The sequence below is a fragment of the Podarcis erhardii genome (assembly GCF_964252035.2).
Source record: "Podarcis erhardii genome assembly, chromosome: 6".
Lineage (NCBI taxonomy): Eukaryota > Metazoa > Chordata > Lepidosauria > Squamata > Lacertidae > Podarcis > Podarcis erhardii.
Window position 1 is genome coordinate 27,464,628 of NC_138510.1, and position 22,496 is coordinate 27,487,123.

Genomic DNA, 22,496 nt, shown 5'->3' on the forward strand with positions numbered 1-22,496 from the left:
CCTGAATGACATTGTCAGAGGCAGAGTAAACCCAGCACCTCAACAGTTACTATTTTTCCCGCTCCTTTATCAAGACAGCAAGTGTTTTATTAGTAGGGAGCAAACACTTCCTTCCTGATTCCTCCGGCAGCTGAAGAAGCCTCACGCACATACAGATGTTGTCTCCTTCATGCCTAAGGACAGGAGCATGTAAAGCTTTCAACATAAATGTGTCATTTCCCATTACAGACCACCACTGGGGCACATGCTGTGACCAAGCCTGCATGATCTCTGGGAGTTTTCTCAGGGCAGTGCGCTCAAAGTACATGCTGATTTCTATAGGCTGTTAAAGAGCAGTGTCTCAGATCATTCTTATCAACTGAAATGCCATGAATGTTACCACATGTGGCAGAGCAGGGTCACAGATTTTCTGTATACAAGTTGCAGGGGCACAGCTGACTTTTACATTGTGCCCTTCCTCCTCCTCCTCCTCTTCCTCTTGCTTTTGCAAAGCTAACTGCATGAAATGCTGTCTTGCATAGGAACTGGGCTGAAAAATCACAAGTGGAGCTACAATACAAATGTTGTGGGTGTGTGGGTGTGTCTGACATGTTGTCACTGATCAGAATGATTTAGCCACCTCCAACCAATCACTTTTGTGGACACATTTGTACATTCCCCTCTTCATTTGCCCAATATTCCACACTGCCATCTGATGGAGAGTTCTTAAGAACTCTGGGGGCATTTTTCTTTAGCTAGGCTCAGCAAAACTGGAGTAGGGGCCTCATACAAACCCAGCTCAAAGGAGAGGCAAGCTTTTAAAGCCCTCATGTTCTTTTCAGAATGAAATTCTCAGGTTGAAATCTGAGCAGAAGCTGCAGCACAGGTTTCCTTGGTTTGGGCAGAGCACATTTTTTTTTGGCACATATTTTGTGAGCCAAGGGCTGGGCGGGGGGGAGGGGATTATCCCTCTTAAAATTGCCCTTATGTGATGTAATGAATCTAGACCATTCCACTCCATTATACAGGGTGGATTTTAAGAGGTGCACAGATTAAATCAAGAGGTGGGTGCCAAAAGTCACTTTCCCATAAATGATTTGTGGCAGGTAGATTTTGGCCTCAGGCTCTGATTTTAGCTCTGCATTGTTTCTCTCACTCACATAGAGACTAATGGAGGCATTAGTTCATCATACTTTGGGAATAATAACCTCAGGGCAGTTCACAAGATAATAATATAGATTATCAATCATTAAAACACACCAACTGATATCAGTTGGTTAAAACATATTAACCAGAATCAGATATGATAAACATTTCCATTGCATTCAGATGTCAACAATAATATAACCAGCAGCTACTATATAAAACATTTTTCAGTGGAGACAAGGCCAGGCCTATCATTAAGTGAACTCAGGCACCTGCCTCAGGCAGTTGGTTGTGGGTATCCTGAAAGGACAGCAAATTTGTGGTTCTCTAGTGTAGTAGTATTGCATTTTTATTATGCGCGGGGAGTACTTGTGGGATTTTCTATCTCAGGTGCCAAAATAACTTGTCCAGACTATGCAACTTAACTTTGGGTGGGATGCCATTTCCTGCCCCACCTCAAGCAGCAAAATGTCTTGAGTCTGCACTGAATGGAGGCAGTGACTAGTACAAACATGAGGGCCAGGGCACGCCTCCTTTAGCTTTCGTGTCGTTATCCTTGCCACCAATCACTTTCACCACCACTGACTGCGAAGCCCACTCTTTCAGAGACAGTTTGAAACAACCATGGTAGGAAGACTTATTTGAACAAATGAAGCATTTCTTTACTGGCCTGGCCACTATTTTGAATATACAATACATGCATGCCAAACCCTTGTGAATGGCAGTAGCAAAATTTGCAGCATATATGAGGACGGAGAGCTCCAGACTGCTGGCAGGTGGCAATAGCTTGGGAATGTGAATCGGCCATTTCTGGCCTTACCTGAAGCTGTGTTTTCAACCCCTAATTCAGTTTATGTTGGAATACAAGAAGAAAGCTACATCAAGTTAATAAGCGGAGACAGAAACATCGGAAAACAACATATAGCATGTGCTGCTGTCTCATGGAAGCTGACATTATGTTTAAATGCTGGTCCCATCATTACCAAATAGCAGAAGTGATCCAACCTCTGTTCCTGCAGGGGATCTGGACCCTGGTCTAAGCAGGTGTAACACCAATGAAATCCGTTGTGCTACAGGCCTGAATTTGGCCTCAGATCATTCTTGGCATGGCATCAGGATCTGTGCAAGAACGGAACTGGAATGGGGGAAATATTTGGCTCTTCTTTGCAATGGGTTTGGCAAATGAGACAGCTGCATGCCACTTCTCTCAGTTTCATGAGTCTCTCCCTGTTTATTGCAGACGGATCTCGAAATGGGCTCCCTGCCAATGCCATACATTTTTGTTGTTCTCTTGGCTGCAGCGTCTTATGCTATAAATGGAGATGACCTGGCTGTATTAATTAAAGGCTGTTTGCTCTACAAAAGGCAGCCAAGTTTCAGAAGAACCAGGGAGGAGGAGACGGAGATGTAAAGTCGCATCTGCCTAAAGCCGTGTCATTAACAATCATCTTTGCTTTGAGATCTCATAAAACCTGTCACTGACATGCAACATGTTCTAATAGTGATTTGCTTTGTCTTTTTAACACGAAAGGGGGTGAGGGGCACCCTACTCCCATGAACAGGATGGAGCAGGTGAACAGAGGTGCACCCCAAAGCCAGTTGGGGAACACAAGAACATAAGAGGAACATCTTGTTCTCAGAGTGGCCACCCAGATGCCTGTGGGAAACCCTCAAGCACAACTCTCCGCTCCTGCGATTTCCAGCAACTGGTATTCAGAAGAATTACGGGAGTCAGAGCAGAGCCATTGTGGCTAATTCCACACTGCTGTTAAGGGGTGGTGAAGGGAGGGGGTTGTTGGACAAGCTGGAAAAGAGCCAGGAGGAGAAGAGCCGTATAAAGGCCAGCACCCACTCATCAGCCATGTGTCACCAGCATGCCCCTCTCACATGCCCCTACATTGCGGCCTTACTGAGTGTAGAGGCAAATCCATTTTGCTAAAGAAGGCAAACCTATGCAAACCTATAATGCTTCATCTACAGCCAATCCATCGACCATATGTTTGGGGTCCAAAACAGGGCATCCATGGGCACTTTGACACCCTCAGACACCCTACTCGGTCCCTGCTCAAACTAAAAATTGAGAGGTTTTCAAAAATTTCATTTTGTTTTGAGAGTTGCCTCTTTTGAGTGGGAGCTGACTGCATTTCTGTCTGTTTTATTGGGGGGGTGTATTGTTTTGCCTGTAGTTTTGGAGGAGGGATGTTTCTTAAAATCACCACTTTTCCTTCTGTCAAATGGGCATTCTGTGGTGCCCGTGACTGTATCTCAGATTCTTAAATGTTGCTTTGGAGCCAAAACAGTGATTTTTCCCATTGCCAGCATAGAAAGGGAATTTGCAGCAGTATGACAGAAGAGCTAAAATGTAATCAGGAGTGTTACTTGGTAGCTCTGTTGGCTACTGATTTATTAGCTCAATTGTCTTTATTAATAGTCATGGGCTAATGGGATACAATGAGTACAGTGCAGTAATACGAGCAATGTTATTATTTATTTGTTATAGCTGCTCAAAACTAAGCCCATTTTTGAATATAATAGCTTAAATAAATGAGAAAAACGAAACACCACTGAATTTAAAGTAGCTAAAACAACATTCCTTTAAGCAGATTAAACATTTCTCTTTCAATGGGGAAAATCCATCATTTGAATGACAGGGCCATTCCATTGACTTTGATAAGTGGCCACTGTGACTCAGGGAATGAAAACCTGAATATTTCTTTTACATGAAAATATATACAATCCATTTTCCCTTTGCTCTTTGATATAGAATATAGATCTGCTCCAGACTTAATTTGTGCTAAAACTCACCAAAGCCTAGCTCTGGAACTTGTTTTAAACCCAGCTGAACATAAGCTGCACACACCATATTTTTTGAATATGATTCCTTCTATTTTAGTAACTTGCTATTAAGTGGTAACTCATGCATTTAAATTTCCATCACTTGCCTTACCTCTGATTGGTGGCCACCATTTGCCCTCAGTGGTCATCACACAGCCAGAGCTGGTTAGCTGTGTCAACCTATGAGATTCTATTTGCTCACATCTCGCAACATCAACATGTCAAAGCACCATGACATCATCCCATTCACAATGTGATCTATGGGTGGATAGTTCATCCATGTGATGGAGTTCAAGAAGAAGCAACCGTGCACAATAGTGACACTGATGGAACTGTTGGCATCCAGGGGTTGAACGGCCAACTGGCTAGCCCCCAGCTGGATCGTCTCCTTCTAATCGTGCTACTGCAAAGATCCCTTGACCTCTGGTGCAACATAAATCAGCAACTCAGGCCTCAAGACCCGAGCACACTATATTCAGCAAAGCAAAAGAGGCTTGAGGCTTGTGGAGACATACTAACAAACTACGGATTTATTAAACATAAATCAGGACAAAGAAACATGTCGTCTCTCTTTGCCGTCTCTTCCGAGAGAAAAGCAAAAGCAAAAACAACACGGCGGAAGTTCCGCTTACACCAGCAAAACTGTGCTGGAATGTAAACAGACATGTGACATGTAACAATCCCACATCTGTAAAGTGGAATAGAAAATCCCAACAGGAACAGTATTGAATAAAGAGAAATAAAGAATAATATTTTTTTTTATTTAAAATGTTTATTAAGAGTTTCATTGCATGGTACAATGTAGCACACCAAATAATCAAAAACATAACATCCATTCTCAGACAATTATAGCACCTCAGGTCGCAATTATAACAGCACAAAATGTCCACAGCAGTTCTGACCTCCACTTGATATTTAAACTCCTGGAAACATCATTCCCTTCATTTAGCTTTACCATGACTGAAGACCATTCTGAATACATCCTGGTGTCTCATCTTATCATTCCTTGGATCTAGTTTAATCTCCATTCCTCTAGTAGATATGCTCAGAAAGGTTACCGTATCTATCGAACTACTTTTCTTTCATGTCCCTTTAAAAACAGATGTGGTATGTCAACCAATTTTTGTGTGTGAGAGAGAGCAGAGAGATTGCAAAGATTTGTTTGGGGAGGGAGGAGAGAGAAATCACATTTTTGGGGAGGGCAGAAAATTACAAAATACCAGACTCTTGAGATGAAATCGGATTAATCTGAACTTTCCCCCAAATGGGGAACATTCTTCAAAAGTCAAAACCCAAGTTTCAGCCTGTGTTCTCTGCAGTAACCTTTAGAGTCAAAAATGCATTTCTGTTCATTCCCCCCACCATACCCCCAAACAGTGGCGTTTCCAAATGGCACAAACATTTGAAGATTATATGTGCTTTCCTTAAATATAACACAGGCTTGTGCATGCACCTTGTAACAATTTTCTCCAGAGCAAGTGCAAGTGCAATTTCAGCCCACTGGTAGCTGTCATCGACTGTGTCATCTGAATCTTTTCCAGCTTAGATGAGGAGAAAGGTCACCTTCTATTCCTGGTGTGTTCCCTCGAAGTTCTAATTGGAGAAAGAGTGAGTGAAAACTAGAGTTTTCATTTCTCTGGCAAAGTATAAATCCTTTTCTTCTTTTCACATTTCATCTCTTGACAGTAAAACAATTCAGAAATAGAAATGGGGGGAAATCCCTGTGTTAGACATGACAGCATGTGAACAGAAGTTTACAAAAGCATTTGGTGGTGATTAGTTTCCGAACTGGAAGAGCTTGTGGGTCTCATTCCAGCATCCTTTTACACAATGCCCATTCTCATTGCCATGAGGAGATGGACACACTCCCAGACACTATTGTTGTGTTCAATTAATGCTTCTGTCCTTCTACAGTGTGTGGTCAAGGGCTGTGAAGTATTTTCCAGCCTGTGCTCCAAGAGCATCATCTTTACATTCTACTGTTACTCCGAAGGTGTCATCAGCAATACACTGGGATCAGATCCCTATCTTGTCTAGTGGGCACAAAAACTGCTTAATAACTCTTTGGGGTAAGTTTCAGATCAAACCAAATGAACTGGTTACAAATAGCCAAGGGGCATAACTGAAGTCTGCAGAAGCTTACTGTTCTGTGGTGGTCCAAGATATTTCTACCTGAAGCAGAACCCAAAAGCTTCCCTGCTAAAGCCATCATTTTAGAAAGTCTTGCTACACAGTACAGACACTAATTCCTGCCTTCATCAATATACACACACAGTTCATGATGTCACCTGACATAGGTTGCTTCAACCTGCTGAATGGTTGAGCTTGTATGGCCCAGAGGATAAGAAAGAAAGTGACAAATCTGGGGGCTCCTGGTTCATACCTGACCTGTGCCATGATCTCACTTTGACCAGTCATTCTTTTTCAGTACCCACGATCTGTAATATGGGAATAGCAGCAGACCCTGTTTTCCAGGGATGTCCCTGATAAGCTGTTCTGGTTTCTGATTTGATCCCTGAATGTGCCCGTTTCCCTTAGGATGTCCCTATTTTCACTGGAGAAATGTTGCAGGATATGAAGTTATACAACCCCCAAGCTGGAAGGCAATCCTGTATAGAGAAGGTTTTTTAAAAAATGTTCAGTGTTTTATTATGCTTTTTTATATGTTGGAAGCCGCCCAGAGTGGCTGGGGAAACCCAGTAAGATGTGTGGGGTATAAATAGTAAAATTATCATTATGGAATGGGACATCCCTATTTTCATCAGAGAAATGTTGGAGGGTATGTAACAGTACTACTTTAACATACAGGGTTGTTTAGAAGGATTGTTGGGTGCTGGAGAAAAGGGTTAACTCATGAATGGCAATCTTTCCAGTCCATTTTAAAGTACTCTCTAACATCCAATTTACATAATTAATAAAGTAAAGTACATAACTTTTCCAGAGCAGACAGTGAGGTGAATCATGTAGTTTTGGGGAAAAGATGAACTGTGGCAGAACAGAAACAATGCTGCATGTGACAAATACCAGGCAGAATAGCAAATGATACCTTCTTACGTTGCTACATTGCTGTTGCTTACCTAGATGGGATTGGAGCAGGCCAGCGTAGTGGGGGGGAGTTAGTGAGGCTATGTGGATTCACTGGCATGAGTGCCAGCCTCAGCCTCACCACCACCCTGACCTGTCCCATCTAGGCATTCTAAAAGTATTTATTGTTTTGTTGACTAATTTCACTTCTTCCCAGGGTGGCCACTTTCCTTTTCCAGTGTTCGGAAGGTGGCTCCATGGCTCGGACTCACCATTTGCACCACTATTCCAATATAAAAAGATCTCTATATTATTTTTATCCAAGTGTTCCTTTCACTGTATGGTGGGAAATAAAGTGTTCTGTGGAATTGCTTCCAATTATACTCAGGGGGAAAAATGTCTTTCCTTGAAGAACTTTCCTGCACTGGCGGTTGGGGGAATCTACAAAGACACACCCAGAAGCCTTTGCTGTGATTTGTATAATAGAAACTCTAAACAATGTGTTAATTTAAAATCCGAAACAAATGTCCATGTTAGAGCTTTTGAAAAGGAATAAACCAAACAGGTCTGCTGTTGGTTGTGTGTAGGGTAAGTTTAAATATTTCACAGCAACAACAACAAAAAAGAAAGAAAGAAAGTTGTCCTTGCATTATAGCAAGAATGATAGCTCCAGGCACCAACATTTTTGAACCGATAAGGAGTGACTAGGCTCCACAGTCTTTGGAAGACTATTTGCTGCTATTCTCTTTATTGACCTTGCTATAAATTAGAAAGGATGTTGAGGTTATTACAGGCATTCAGATATAGAAACTATGTTCTTTTATTTCATTGTAACCAACCTCTGTGTTGACATCTAAGAGAATCCAATAACGGTTTTATTAGCTGGAGGAAGTGTAGTCAAGACAACATCATATTCCAGCATGACAGCCTTCTAAGACATATGGACTAGGAAGAATAACTGTGAGAGCTCTGGGTTTGTTAAATATAGCATACAGAAAGCATAACAATTAGACATCAAACTGGAAAAATGTATCAGGGGGATTAGCAGACCAGATATTGGGTTTGATGCTATTCAACAACTTCATTCATTTTTACCTGGTTGAGTGAACAGTCCACATATCAAATTCTTAGAGGATACAACTTGGGGAATACGATCAACAATTTTAGAGGAAATTATACTGCCAGTAAACCGGGGGGCTAGGAAGCTTCAATGAGACCAGTACAGGGAAATTTAGCCAATATAAATGATTATATACAGGGCAAATAAGAAATATACACTGTATAAGCATAAAATGAGGGTTGATTCACTAGTGATCAGCCAAAATTAAAAAGAAATGAGAGATTCACTAGAAATCTTTCATTGTTCTTTTCTGATGGACCTTTCATACATTGTTTCTTATGATAGTGAACTTAAGTGGGGAGTGCTGACAGGATTGGAGCCAGGATTGGGTCACTGAAAAAACAGTGTGTGTGATCTGCCCTTGAGAATTCTGGGTTGTCCAGGTACAAACTTAGGCATCCTTAAAACAGACATGGACAGGACTGGCCTTCAGATAATGGACTCTTTCAAATTGGAGAACGTTCTTTTGTAAAGTAGAACATATGGTCGGTATAACTGGCAGACTAGAGAACAAAGCCATGGGTGCTGATCTTAAATTTCAGGTAGCTTCATGCAGGTATAAATGTCCCTTCATTCAATCTGGCCCCAAACCATTTAGGGTTTTAGAGGCTAATAGCAACACCTTAAATTAGGCCAAGAAACATCATTGTAACTGTTGCAAGATAACTGTACCATGACCCAAATATTTTGTTCTTACCTTTTTATTCCAGCTGCCAGCTTCAGCAGTTATTGACCTTTCCAGACTTTAAGGTGGTCCTGTATAGAGTGCATGGCAGTAATTTGGACTGGATGTAGCCAAAGTATTTTTCACTGAGGCAAGGTCTACTTGCTTCAGAAGAGTCAATCTGGCAATCCTGCTGGCGTGTTCGCATCATGTCAACCTCTCTGCCCCCTCAGTGCCACCCCCTCTACTCCTGGGAAGCAGTAGCAATGTGACCAACCATAGATCAAGTGAGCGTTGGCACACCACCAACCATTGTTCTATAGATAAGGTTGCAGCTGGAAAAGCAGCCAAAGCTTTTAAATGGAATTTCTGGCCACTGGAACCACCTGCTGCTCCGTAGATGATGGCATGTGTAGAGCCATCTTCAGGCATTTCTCTCTATGGAGGCCAGTAGCAGGTGCAGCCAGAGCCAGTGTGACGGAGACCCAACTAATTCAACTTTCGGCCCATCCTCTTCCCTGTTGCATTCTGCACTGAAACTGAAGAGGATGAAGCCAACAGCCAGGACCACATCCTGGGCAAGCTGTAAGTAAGAAAGTGGGGGGGGGGGACTGACTGGAAGAATGGTAGATGCAACTGATGGACTATATGGAGCTGGATGAGATGACCGGCAGAATCCGAAACCAGGGAGAAGAATTGGAGGAGGAGAACTGGAAGAAGTTTAAAGACTATCTACAAAAGCATTGTAAACTGTATGAATGTTAAGAAAAATGTAGGATCTGTAACATCAGGGCTCCAACAAATTAATAATTTATATGTGTAAAAGTTAATGTAATTGAAAAATAAGATAAATTGTGAATAAATGGTACTTTATAATCAATCTTTGACAAGAGAAACTTAAAAGATTAAATTTGAGATTTGAATATTGGGAAATTTTAATAGATAAATTAAATTAAGTTAATAATTTGCTGGTAAAACTTATGAGTTTAGAGAGTAGGAACAAGAGGCGTGAGGAAGTCCAAGGATGTTTATGAAATGAGGATATCTGAATTTGGTATGTTTTTTTATATATATCTTTATTGTTAAACAAAAATTTAATAAATATTATAAAAAAGAAAGAAAGTGGGGGGGCTGACTGTTGGCAGACAGAGCTTGGTGGAGCAACACCCCATTTGCCTTACTCGGACAGCTTCCACTGGCAAACGCATATAACTTGTCCCCATTAGCAGGGGCTCAGCCTTCTCCCAAAGTTCTCCCAGTTCACAGGGGTAGGCTTCATGCAGGGGTGGCCCAACCATGAGGCAAGGTGAGGCAACAGCCTCAGGTGACAGGATCCACAGGGGCAGCAGATCCTGATGTAGAACTCCTCCCCGCCCCCCTTGTTCCTTCACACACCCCTTCTTCCCTGTTGGGGAGAGGAGTGCCATTTTGTGGTTTGCCCCAGGTGCCAAAAAGTCTTGGGCCATTCCTGGCAACAGGCATTCAGAAGGCTTCCCCTCTTCTGACCTGTCCTCAAAACATGGGGGCACAGTAGCAAGTGCACATAGCCCCACTATTGTTACCCTACAAAGGGGGTCTGGAAATACGCCAGTCCTCTTTAGCCAAATAAAGACAGCAGCGTTGTGGAAAGAGTTCATATTTATTGCAGGCTGCAGCAAGAATAAATGATCCAAAGGAACTCTCCAAATTCTGGACCCCAAATACAAAATTCAAGACACTTTTACAACAATTACATGCGTGATTACCTTGTGCACGATTCTTTTCAGGATCACGCTCCACTTAATCTCTTATTTTATACAGATAAATGAGTGAAGAGTGTTTGGGATTACTTCTGAGAACCTGCCCCTTTTGAGGGGTGGGAGTAAAAGGTTTTATTTGCTTCCCTTACAGACTTCTTGTAAGGATTACATAGGTAATGACTGTGATGTGCTTTGAACACATGAAAGCACTATACATATGTTTAAGTGTCATTAATAATAATCAGAGTCCCAAGGTATCTACGTATTGGATAAAAATGTGCAACTAGGACCAGTTGTTATAATAATTATTAAAACTTATTCCCCACACCCACCCCAAGACATAGTTTTACCTTTTAAATCCATGCCTTGTGGGGGTGAAGTTTAAAATTTAGCTACTGCGAGATTCAAATCAGAGTCACAAAAAGGAAAATTATAGCTATCCACTTATTAGTCTCCAGAGCTATTTAGGCTCATCTTACTGAAACAACTGAGAAAGGAATAAAAGCAATAGCATAGTCAAGGCCATATGCAGGCAGTAGTTGTGGATGCGGCTTTCCCAATATAAAAGAACACAAGTGTAGATATTTTTATTGTTAGCTTATTCATCGTACTTTGAGTGCAGCAGCCTCCTGCATTCCTTTTTATCAGTGATTTTTTAAAATAATAATAAAGCACGTTTGCACTTTCAGCTCTTTAAAGTTCTCCTGTGCCCTGATAGACATCGGATCACTTTATGACTGTGTTTGTTGAGTGTCCAAATATTTGCCAGCACAAGTAAAGTTTGCATAAGCTACATGACGAACCTACGTAGCAGGAAGTCATATTTGAAGAAATGTGCAGATCATATCCTCTAGGGAGCAAGAGAAATGAAAGTAAAGCCTGGTACTTGCATTTAGCAATGTAGGGACAAAAACCAGAAGCACTTTCTCTACAACATTCATTTTTACATAAGTACATTATGACTGCCCAAAAGAATTTATACACGGTCTTGCGCCTTCAGTTTCAGCATATTGTTATTTTGTTTGTACAGTACTTTTTAACGTGCAAAGTATGTTTTGCTGGCCTTGGAAGCCTTTTTTTTTTTTTTTAATGGCAGCAAAATCGTAGAAAGCATTGTTAAGCTATATAATTTGCACCCACAAGAAGCAGTGATGGCTTCCAGTTTGGGTGGCTTTCAAAGAAGATTAGACAAATTCATGGAGGAGAAGGCTAGCAATGTCAACTAACCCTAATAGATATGTTCTGCCTTCTGTCAGAGGCGCTATGTATCTGAATTCCAGGTACTGGGAACCAAAGGAGGACAGAGTGCTGCATGCTCAGGTACTGCTTGAGGACATAGGTATCTGGTTGATCGTTGTGAGAGCAGGATTCTGGACTAGAAGGGCCATTGGCCTGATCCAACAAGCTCTTCGTATGTTCTAAGCTGCCTACCCTTCCATCATATACTGATGTCCAGTTCACACAGTACTTTCCTTGCATGTACCTTGCACCATACTTAAGAATGTGCTTATATGAGGAACATAATATTACAGAGCTCAGATAGATTACTTTTTTATTTCCCCAACCCATATTCTACCAAGCATCTCTTCCTGAATAAATAATCTTCCTTATGACTTAGCAAGATGGGACAGAATTACTCTGGGCATCCAGTGGTATTGATTGACAAGAGATCTGGCACTCCTTCATACAATGCCCTGGCTTAAGCTTTTGGAACGAGGACCCTAGAGCCCTCCTATCTCCCTTCCCAACACCTGGTAAGCACTTGTTTGGCTTTGGGGAGGAGGTAGGTGGACTCCAGAACCTTAGTGGGCTTTGAGAAGGTGCCCTCCTTGGCTGTGCACCCAGTGCCCCTACATCTGGCATGGTGTACTTGCTTGAATGTCAAACCAGGCCTGAAGGGTCTAGAATTCAAATTTTGGCTGAAGTCAATTTAGCTCACTGAATCACGCCCTCTAAGACTAATCTACCTTGCAGAGTAGCTGTGGGGGCAAAGAGAGGAGCAGAAGAATTGCATCTATTGTCCTGAGCTCATTGGAGGAAGAGTGGAATGAAAATGTAATAAATAATAGTGACTGACGGGCCTTGTGGGTATTCCAAACCATTTCCAGTACTGACAAGATCAATTGCCTACTTGTTTGTTTCTTTTGTCTGGGCTGAGCAAGCTGAAGTTTCAATGTGTGCATTCACAAGATGAGTCACCATGCCAACAAAATATCCCAACTCAGCATGGTCATGTATGACTTAGCCTCAATGGACTTCTGACTTTTCTGGCAGATATAGGCTATAATGATTTATCACCCATGGAATTTCCATCCAGATTGTACAGGCCCAACTCCTTCTGAACTTTTTCTTTTTTTAAAAAAAAAAGTCTCATTTCCCCAAATACTTCTTGCATTTTTTTTTTAATTTTATTGCTCTCTGAATTCATTCCAATTCATGCTCTTTATCTTAAAAGCTCAGCTGTTCAGAGCAGCCTACTTTCCCAATGGCTCTGAGATGTGTGAAGTAATTACCCCACTTGTTTTAGGCCTCGGTTGGAGTCCAAAATTATACACTTAGGCAATTATGATTGTTGCTATCATTTTGTTTGGTTTCTATAGGAGCATGCAAAGTAAGATTTTGCACTCCCCATCCCCTGAAAAGCATAAAAAGAACTAACTTTCAAATGCAGGATAAAAACAAATATGAAAATTATTTCCTGTGGAGATGGTCTGTGGTATGAACACTCCAGATGCTGTTCAACCACACCCAATGTCCCTGACCATTGGCCATGATGGCTGGGGCTGATGGGAGCTGGCAAATCAGAACATCTGGTCACCGCCAGAGGCAGTTTTCAAGGTAAAGGTAAAGGACCCCTGACAGTTAAGTCCAGTCACAGATGACTCTGGGGTTGTGGCGCTCATCTCACTTTACAGGCCGAGGGAGCTGGCATTTGTCCACTGACAGTTTTTCCGCGTCATGTGGCCAGCATGACTAAGCCGCTTCTGGCGCAACGGAACACTGAAACCAGAGCAGCGCACAGAAACGCCATTTACCTTCCCACTGGAGCAGTACGTATTTATCTACTTGCACTTTTTGGCGTGCTTTCAAACTGCTAGGTTGGCAGGAACTGGGACCAAGCAAGGGGAACTCACCCCGTCACGGGGATTCGAACTGCCGACCTTCTGATCAGCAAGCCCAAGAGGCTCAGTGGTTTGGACCACTGCGCCACCCACATCCCTAGGGGCAGTTTTAGGGCAGCACAACTGAATCAGCCACACTGGGTGTCATGCTGTAGGGGTCATCACAACAATTCTGTATAATGGAGTGCAAGAGGTGGGAGGGCAGGCACCAAATTTTGGCATTGCACTAGGCACCGCTGAAATTTGAGAGTCCAAAGTCCACCACTGTCACTGTGTTATGTCTAGAAGTAACTGGAATCACACTGACGGGACCAATTGTGTGCATATTTCCTACTTAGTCATCAGCTAATATGCAAGCCATACCAATTTGGTTAGTAAAATAATATTGCATGGCTTGGCTTTGGTTACTGATAGAAGGTTGCTTTTCTTGGCACAATTTCACAGCTTTCCTAGCAAATATTTATTTTTGGATATTTAATATTTTGTGTGGGATATGCTGCAGCACCACAAAAATGCATGCATTTCAGCTACTGATGGGGAGAAACTAAACTATTTTCCTAGAACTTAAACACTGCTTGGTAAATTTGAAGATGAGCTGCAAATTCCGTTTGAACCCCACAGGGTGCCTTGTCCAAATATTCCCTGCCCCCACTTCCCAGCTAGTGCTTTGCAGAAATTCACCATGGCTTGAAGGGATGGAAAGGCATACAGGTTGTTCTGAACACCCTGAGACATCAGGCCAGTGAAGGGAGGTTTATTTTAATGAAGTTCTTGTCCTGAACTGCCTTAAGGGGACCTGGAGGTAGGAGGTCCACTGTGAGCCCTGATATATTCATTGACCACAAGGTGTGCTGGCTCATGGGCTGATGATGCTGACAGAGCATCCTTGGTACACCTTTCATTTCTTTAGGCAGTGAAGAGCAAAGACTAGTTATATCATTCATTCAATGCTTGGACTAGTGGTAGAATCACTTCCACACAACAAGCACCAGAAGATGCCATTTCCAAGCTCTCAAATAGCAAATATACCTGCACTAAGTCAGGGTAGGTAGGTTTGGATTAATTAATGGTGCAAATTAGACATGTATTAATAACAACCCATTTTGTCTGTTAAGTCTAACCATATGAGGACAGTAAAGGAATAAAGGGAGATGTCTACTTACCCACATCAGCAACACATTCCATTGAATAAAGACAACTTACTTTCAAAAAGATTTATATTAGGATTGCAGCCATTTTAATTCTAATTCCATGTCCATGTTCCATTAAGTTTTTGTCTTGGATTGGATTGGAGGGGGGGTGCACCATACTGCTGGTTGAGAACCATTGCAATTTACAATTTATGTCACGATCCAAGAACTACTTGATATTCTTCACGCATGCAAATGTTACAGTGGTACGTGAAACTAAATGAATGTGTGACAATACACAACAGCCACCTGGTTGTTTCTAATTAGTGCTGTCAACCAAGTACAGGCTGTTTTTGTTGCTGATTAGGTGTTTTGCTTTTAATCAGTTCATATAAATGTTGTAGGTGATACATTCAGAATCTTGATGGAAGATTAAGCCTGGAGTGACATCATCTGTGTGTGGCAATGCCCTGTCTATGGTGAAGGATCCAAAGGAAGGTTGCTTGGTGTGAATCCTATATAACGAAAGGGAAATCCTCTATAGATAGGAGGGGAATATGGAATGGAGGCCTCCTCGGGTGCTGGGAGCTTGAGTTAGCTTGCGTAATTTACTGCAGTGACCAAATTGGTCTTGCAGTGTCTTTAAAAAAAAACAAAAACTTCTTCCAAAGATTCTTCCTTTTTTTTTTTTTTTTTGTCTCATTCTCAAAGCACCCAGAAGAACCCAGAAAACAAATTTTGGCACAATGCACCTGGTAATTGTACACTTAGACTATTGCAATGTGCTGCATGTGGGATTGCCCTTGAAGACTGACCAGCGACTGCCTCCTTCTGACATTCTTATACCCAATATTTTGATTTCCCCCTATTTTCCCCACACTTTTCCAATTTATTTATAATGTTGTGATCATATAAGTAAATTGAGCGTAACCTTTTGCAGGTTTACTGTGAACTCACCAATATGGAGTACTGGGAGCCATTTTGTGGTGGCACCTATGACACTTTTATTGCTCTTGTTTCTTACAACAGCAACAAAGCACTTTATAGGACTGCAATCCAGGAGAAGAAAATATCATCTGGTTTGCTTTGATTTTGAAAAGAAAAAAATCAGACAGAAAAAAACCAAAAACACCTTTTTACCAATTAAAAACAAAGAAACCCACAACACAATCAACAAACAACTGATCAAAAATGTAACTTTGCAGTGAAGCGTGGGGTGGGGAGACACAGCCAAATCAGCCTCACTAAAGTGCTTCCTAAAATACTGAAGCATTAACAAGACAGTAGAATGGAAAATGAAGAGGCCAGGAAGGTTTCTCTCAGGAAGGCATTCCAACTGAACAGGCTCTTCTCTTAATACTCACCTGCTGTATTTCCATTGGCAGGGGAGAAGGACTGGTTGATCAGTCTGTGGCACAGAGAACAGATGAGAAGAGATGGTCTTAAACGTTAAAAGTAAAACTAAGCACTTTGAACTGAACCCGGAAACAATAGGGAGCCAGTGAAAATTGCAAAGCGTTGGAATAATACACAGTGATACCTCGGGTTATGAACTTAATTCGTTCTGGAGGTCCGTTCTTAAACCGAAACCATTATTAACCTGAGGCACGCTAATGGGGCCTCCTGCTGCCACCATGCTGCCGGCACGCAATTTCCATTCTCATCCTGGGTCAAAGTTTGCAACCCGAGGTACTACTTCCGGGTTAGCAGAGTTTGTAACCCAAAGCAGCGTTTTTGTAACCTGAAGCGTTTGTAACCCAAGGTACTCCTTTGGACAAGTCCTGGGCAACAATCTGGCAGTGACATTTTGGTTCAGTGGATGTTTCCAAATGCTTTTCACATAAAGTCAGTACAGTAGTGCAGATGCCCACCCAGAGGCTGAAAAGCATGAAAAGCACTGGCCTCCATTCCAGGTTGTGTTTTTGTTCTCTGCACTGTGATCTGGGTTCTATTATTAAGATGGCCTCCATGCATTCCTTGGTGCTTTCATGGTACATACACATCAGAACTCTGCCAGTATCCTCTCTTGCTCCTTTTCTTATTTCCATAGACACTAGATCACTGCGTGATGGAATCAGTGAAGAGTGAAGAAGAAAGCAGCCTACCAATACAAAAGGTTGGGAGAAGTTAACGTTGCATCCCTCTTTGCCGTGAGGCTTCCTCCCTCCTCTTCTCTTCAAGCTTCCTGTGCATCCTTTTCCCAGAGGAGCCTGGGAATAAATATGAAGTCTGCGATGTCAACTGATTTCTCCTCCCCGCTCACCCTCCCTTGCCTGCTCCTTTTCACTACCTTAATAAATTAAGCTGAACAACAATAGAGATGAAAGGAAGCAGGACAATGTGGTAAATGTAGCAGAAAGAAATTTGAATTGTAATGAGGAGAGCTAATCAGGAAAAGAATGGACTATGTAGAAAGCACTAATGAGTTTCTAAATAAATTCAAAAGGTTAATATTGCTCTAACAGATACGAGGAGAATCTTAATGTGGAAGAAAAGAGGAGGCTTTGCTTTGTTGCTGTGTAATGGTTGGGCTATGTGGTGCTTTTCTATATCATATATTGTATACCTTTCCCTCTGGCTCTGAGGCTGCAACCCAGTCCTCACTTACCCATGAGTAAGTCTCGATGAATGTAATTTGGCTTGCTTCTGAGTAGGCACATATATAGGAGTACTCTGCAAATCTTCTTCTTCTTCTTTGGCGATCACTCGTAGCTGAGTAAGATCGTCTTCCATAAACACGGTTTTAACAGTGAGTCCGTAAGTGACTGTGGAGGCCAGTTCTGGATCTACATATCCTTCCACAATGGGGACATTGTTGGGTTTTTGGAAGATGCCTGTGCGTGAATTTGTTTTATGTGGCATTAAGTAGTCACCACAAACCGGTAGATTCCTATCTGCTGCAGCCTTCATCTGCCTTCACAGCCATTGTAACATACCGCTTGTTACCATCCACCTGTTCTGCCATTGAGGACTTCTTGGATCATTCTTTGTCTGGCTCCTTCCCTTTGACCTTACCGCCTTGGGTGACCCTGCTGGGAGTACGAGATTCCCAATGGCTTCACTCACAAGGGTCATAGGAACATACAAGCCCACTCACCACGACAAGGTGATGATCCAGTGAGTGGGACTCTGCAAGTACTGAGTGATGTTGTCAGATTTAATTTCATTTGACTAATCATAGAATTGTAGAGTTGGAAGGGGCCATGAGGATCATCTAGTGGTCCAACCCCCTGCCATGCAGGAATCTTTAGCCCAATATGGGGCTCCTTGAACCCATGACCCTGCAATTGAGACTCTCATGCTCTACCAGCTGACGTTTGCTGTTCCATAATTGATTTTCATATGTTTCAATTTCATACACATGTATTTCTCCCTCTTGGAATCACATGCTCAGTTTTGACCTCTTCCCTTTCTCTGCTCATAAATGCTGAATGTGTGCAACTGCATTCAAGCACTTATGTCAAGGGCTTGCTGGATTTTAATTCCCATCATCTTGATCACTGGCCATGCTGGCTGAAGCTGATGGGAGTTTAAGTAAGGGCTTGTCCACATTAAGAGTTTACATTGTGTTTGCAGCTGTTTGCATTCCCATTTAATTTGCATAATCCACATTACATTACTCTCCAAAAACCCATCAACCTTGATGTTTCTTCCTTGTAAATTCAAGTTTACTCAATAAAGAAAAACCCAACAAATTTGGGGAAATTTGGCTTCAAAGCACTCCCTTTGGAGCTGCAGATTATTTGTTTTGCTGTTTATAGGTATGCAGTTCTATGGTCAATTTCTGTTACTCCCCCTTTTTATGCTCACAATTCCTCATTTCTTTTCTTAATGCTTACAACTATTTCCAGGACTCTCCTGAAGAGAGGAGTACTCTCCCCACCCTTACTTTTGATCCCTTAGATTTGCACAAAACTAAAAAACTGCACAAACAACATAAACAATTTCCACCCCATATATATCGGGCAGCAATCTGAAAAGTGTGTGCATGATTTCATATCTTTTCCACCATGCTCCTTAGGGTGTGACAGCAGCTGAAACTTTTATATGTGTATAGTGTATATATATAGTGCACACACAGCGATCTGCGCACATGCCCTGTCGGTACTGAATTTACATAATTGACTCAGCAAATTAAAAGGAGGGGAGAAACTCAAAAGGGAATGCCTACTGATGAAGGGAAAAACCAAAACTGCTTCCCATATGCATATTCAACTCAATGTGGGTATAGGCTACTCCAGTCTCATTTGAATGGGAGTGAAGTGCATGTGTGCAGTTTGTTCACCTGCTCAGCAGCAACTGTGGCAGCTCAGAAGTGACACTAAGTGAAGCTATGAGCTGTTAGCCTGAACACACTGGCTGAGCCAACCGTGCAATATGACTAAGGTAGCAGAGTCAGCAACTTTGGATGCATGGTCTAGAACTCTGATCACTGTTGCCCACCTTAGTTCCCAACATGGTGGAAGAAAGCAACTGGGTGTTTGCAGCACCTGTGGGCCTGGCAGCAGCAGCAAACCCAGCATTTCCCAGCAGTGAACCCAGTAACCTATGTGCTGGTACCAGGCATTGCAAGTACGATGTTGCAGAGATTAAGGGAAGAGCAGCAATAGCATTTTCTCCTTTAAATGGTGGTCATATGCATAATTGGTAAGGCTTTGATGTATGCCTGAAGTGTCAGTACTTGAATTTTAATTTATTTTGGGGAGGGGGGGCGGATATGTCACCCAGTGCGTAATAGGGATTTATTTATTTATTTTGAGATAAAGGCAGAGAGAGAGTGGAATTGCTAACTGTGAGTAAACAAGATAGTTGCGCGGCTCATCATAGCCCTAATGAACCTCTTTAAATCATATAGGCCTGTCACCTAGATCTATTGGTTCCATTAGAAGACTGCCGAGCTCAGGAAATGCGCAGACAATGATGTCTAAAGGGGGCTTGGAGCTTGTTGAGGACTCATCTAACAGGCTCTAAAACAGATGGAGAAATATGAAATGTATGCAAATTCATTGTCAGCAAATGTAAATAAGCAAATGTAAGTGTGTGTGCGTGTGCGCAGATCTTCCATTAAGCAAACCCAGCAAACTAAGCCAAGATAACAGGGTTGCTGTAGCTTCATCCTGCATCATGAATTAGGTCAAGATAATTGGCTATGGAGGCACAGAGAATATTAAAGATTTTGTTTTAAATAATAATAATACATTTTCACTTGGGACTTCTTCCTCAGAGGAGGTGCATCGGGTCTCTTTTCCCCCTCTTCTTCAGATGGATGGTGAAAAAACAACTTTTTCACTGGGTTTTTCTCTTTTGGCTCTTTAGTGAAATGACACTGTATGCAAATGGCCTCTTGAAATTCTCCACCCTATTTGTGGACAGAGAAAGGGAGAGTAGCATTTCAGTGAATGGCTCTAGGGGGAGAGAAAATACCCAACAATTTCTTGTGGAAAGGGTAGCGTTTTCGCTATTGGCAAAGCCTCAGCTTCTGTCTCGTAGACTGTCATCAAGGCTTGGCTTCTGCATTTGAAGCTTAGTGGACACTTTTAGATCTTCCCACGGAAGCATTAGCAATTAGCACTGACCTTTAGGGAAAAGCAATGATACATTTTCTTCAGGATGTAGTATTGATAGAGGCAAGTGGCCATGCTAATAAAAACTAGCTGCTTGAGTTGTATGTGTGCCTCATGCTTAATTCTAATTAATGCATGAAGGGGTTAAGACCATAGAGTAAGCTGTCCTGTCAGGCTTAGCTAAGTCACTCCCCCTCACTTTGGGAGGAAGAGCTATGAAACTCTTTGTTCTTTCACTTTTCACTCTTCTACCATGTGAACTCTACCAGTAAGGAGGTCTAAGATGGATGTTCCAAGCTTAGAGTGAATGGCTTAAGCAAGCCATCTTTGTGTTTCTATACAAATAATTTAGAAACTCTTACCATTTTGGAACCTAAGTTATACTGCCTGTTTCTTTTTGCCGCTGTATGGAAAAGCACATGAATCTGACCTTTGAAGTGTTTGTAAGTAAACCATTTTTAACTTGCTAAATGTGTGGTCTCTTTCTATATAAGGGAAGTGGGAAACTCTGGAAGCAACTTAGAAGGGGGTATTTTAAAGGTCCAACAACCTAAATTTCCACTGCTTTGCTTAAATAGTTTAATTTTACTGAGCCCAAGTAACATCACACTGAATTCAATTCTGCTTACGAGATCCACCCCCCCCCCAAAAAAAAATCTGTTGCAGTGAAACTATCTCTTGGTGTGATGTTTTCTCCTGCTGGTGGACAGCCAGGGTTCAGGAGAACTGTCTCATTTCTGAGCATTTGGATACCCACCATGGGAGGCAGACATGAATTTGCTGACTTATTTTGCTTTTTGGCAAGGTAATCTATGTTCACATTAACTTCAGATTGGGGCAGTTCCCTAGGTCCATTCCCTGACACCTTGGTGCAATCATTAATCTAATTTCATACTCCCATTCCTTCTTTAGCTTTGCCTCTATCTTGCCACCTCTTGCTCTACTTACTGTGGGTCACAGCCTTCCATTGGGTCACCACCCACTATGGTCTTGTTTTCAGGTGCATTTTTGCCCCTTTGCAGGCAGTGATTTCCCAGAGATTGGCAGCCAACCTATGCTCAGTCAAAGGCTGGTGAGAGGAATGTGCATGGAGTATTGTTTGTGGTGCCCCCTGAACGCAGAGCGTGTGGGGCCCTAGACTTGGGCCCCAAAGTTTGTGCCTAGGAGCATTAATGATCTCTTCCAATATGTCTGTGTCTTAAGGATGGCAGAAAATTCTCATGAAAATGGAAAGAGGAGCGGAGATTGACAGCATTCACTTATACATCCAATATCTGGAACGGAAATCAATCCAGTGAATACAATCAACATTCATTGTTGTTGCTTTCAGTCTGCAAACAATACATGATTGATTGCATACACCCACAACCCCACACACCATTTGCACCCAGTTCCCTTTGCACTGAAATGAATGGGGTGAGCAAATATGACTAAGTGATTTATATAATTAATTATATGCATTACATATGATAGGTAATTTCAGCACAGCCAACAGCAAGATGAATAATGCAGTTCTTGGTGGAGGGTGAACTGCAACCGAATGGAAACAGTTCTGCATGTGTCAAGTCCATGGAACAGAATAGAAAACAATGCCTTCTTAAATCCTTCCTCTGGCTTAGCTCTTTTTCTCTCCAGCTCCATAGAAAGCAGTGCCTAAGCTTAACTGCATTTCTGCACATTCTTCTCCTATTACCCTTGCCTTCTCTTTCCCTCTCCCATTTCCAATCTTTGTTGTTGCTGTCACTGTCAAAATCTTCAAGGCAAGTTCCACAGGGAAGAGACCCATCTCTATTTTTGCTTATTTTGCATCGATGTGCAATAAACACTTCTGTTGTTAACTAGCTTTCCACAACACTGAAATTTCCCAAAACGATTCTGTGCAACTGCTATGCTGTTTTGTAACTTGCAGGATATCAGAGCATTACCAACAGAGTGATAAGATTATTTCCTATTACAAGGCTTGTAATGAAACAAATCAAGTGTAATGATTTCTGTTGCCCTGTGGTGGTTGCTATTATTGATTGTTTTAGCATGCAGGCACGTTCCAAGGAGATCGGCGAAAATGAGCAGCGATTTAAGAAAGTGGAAACTCAACTTTTAAGCCATAAAAAATGGCTCAAGGTTACTGCAGCGTTTGGGCAAATATTTAGATTAACTTCATACCCTTAATACT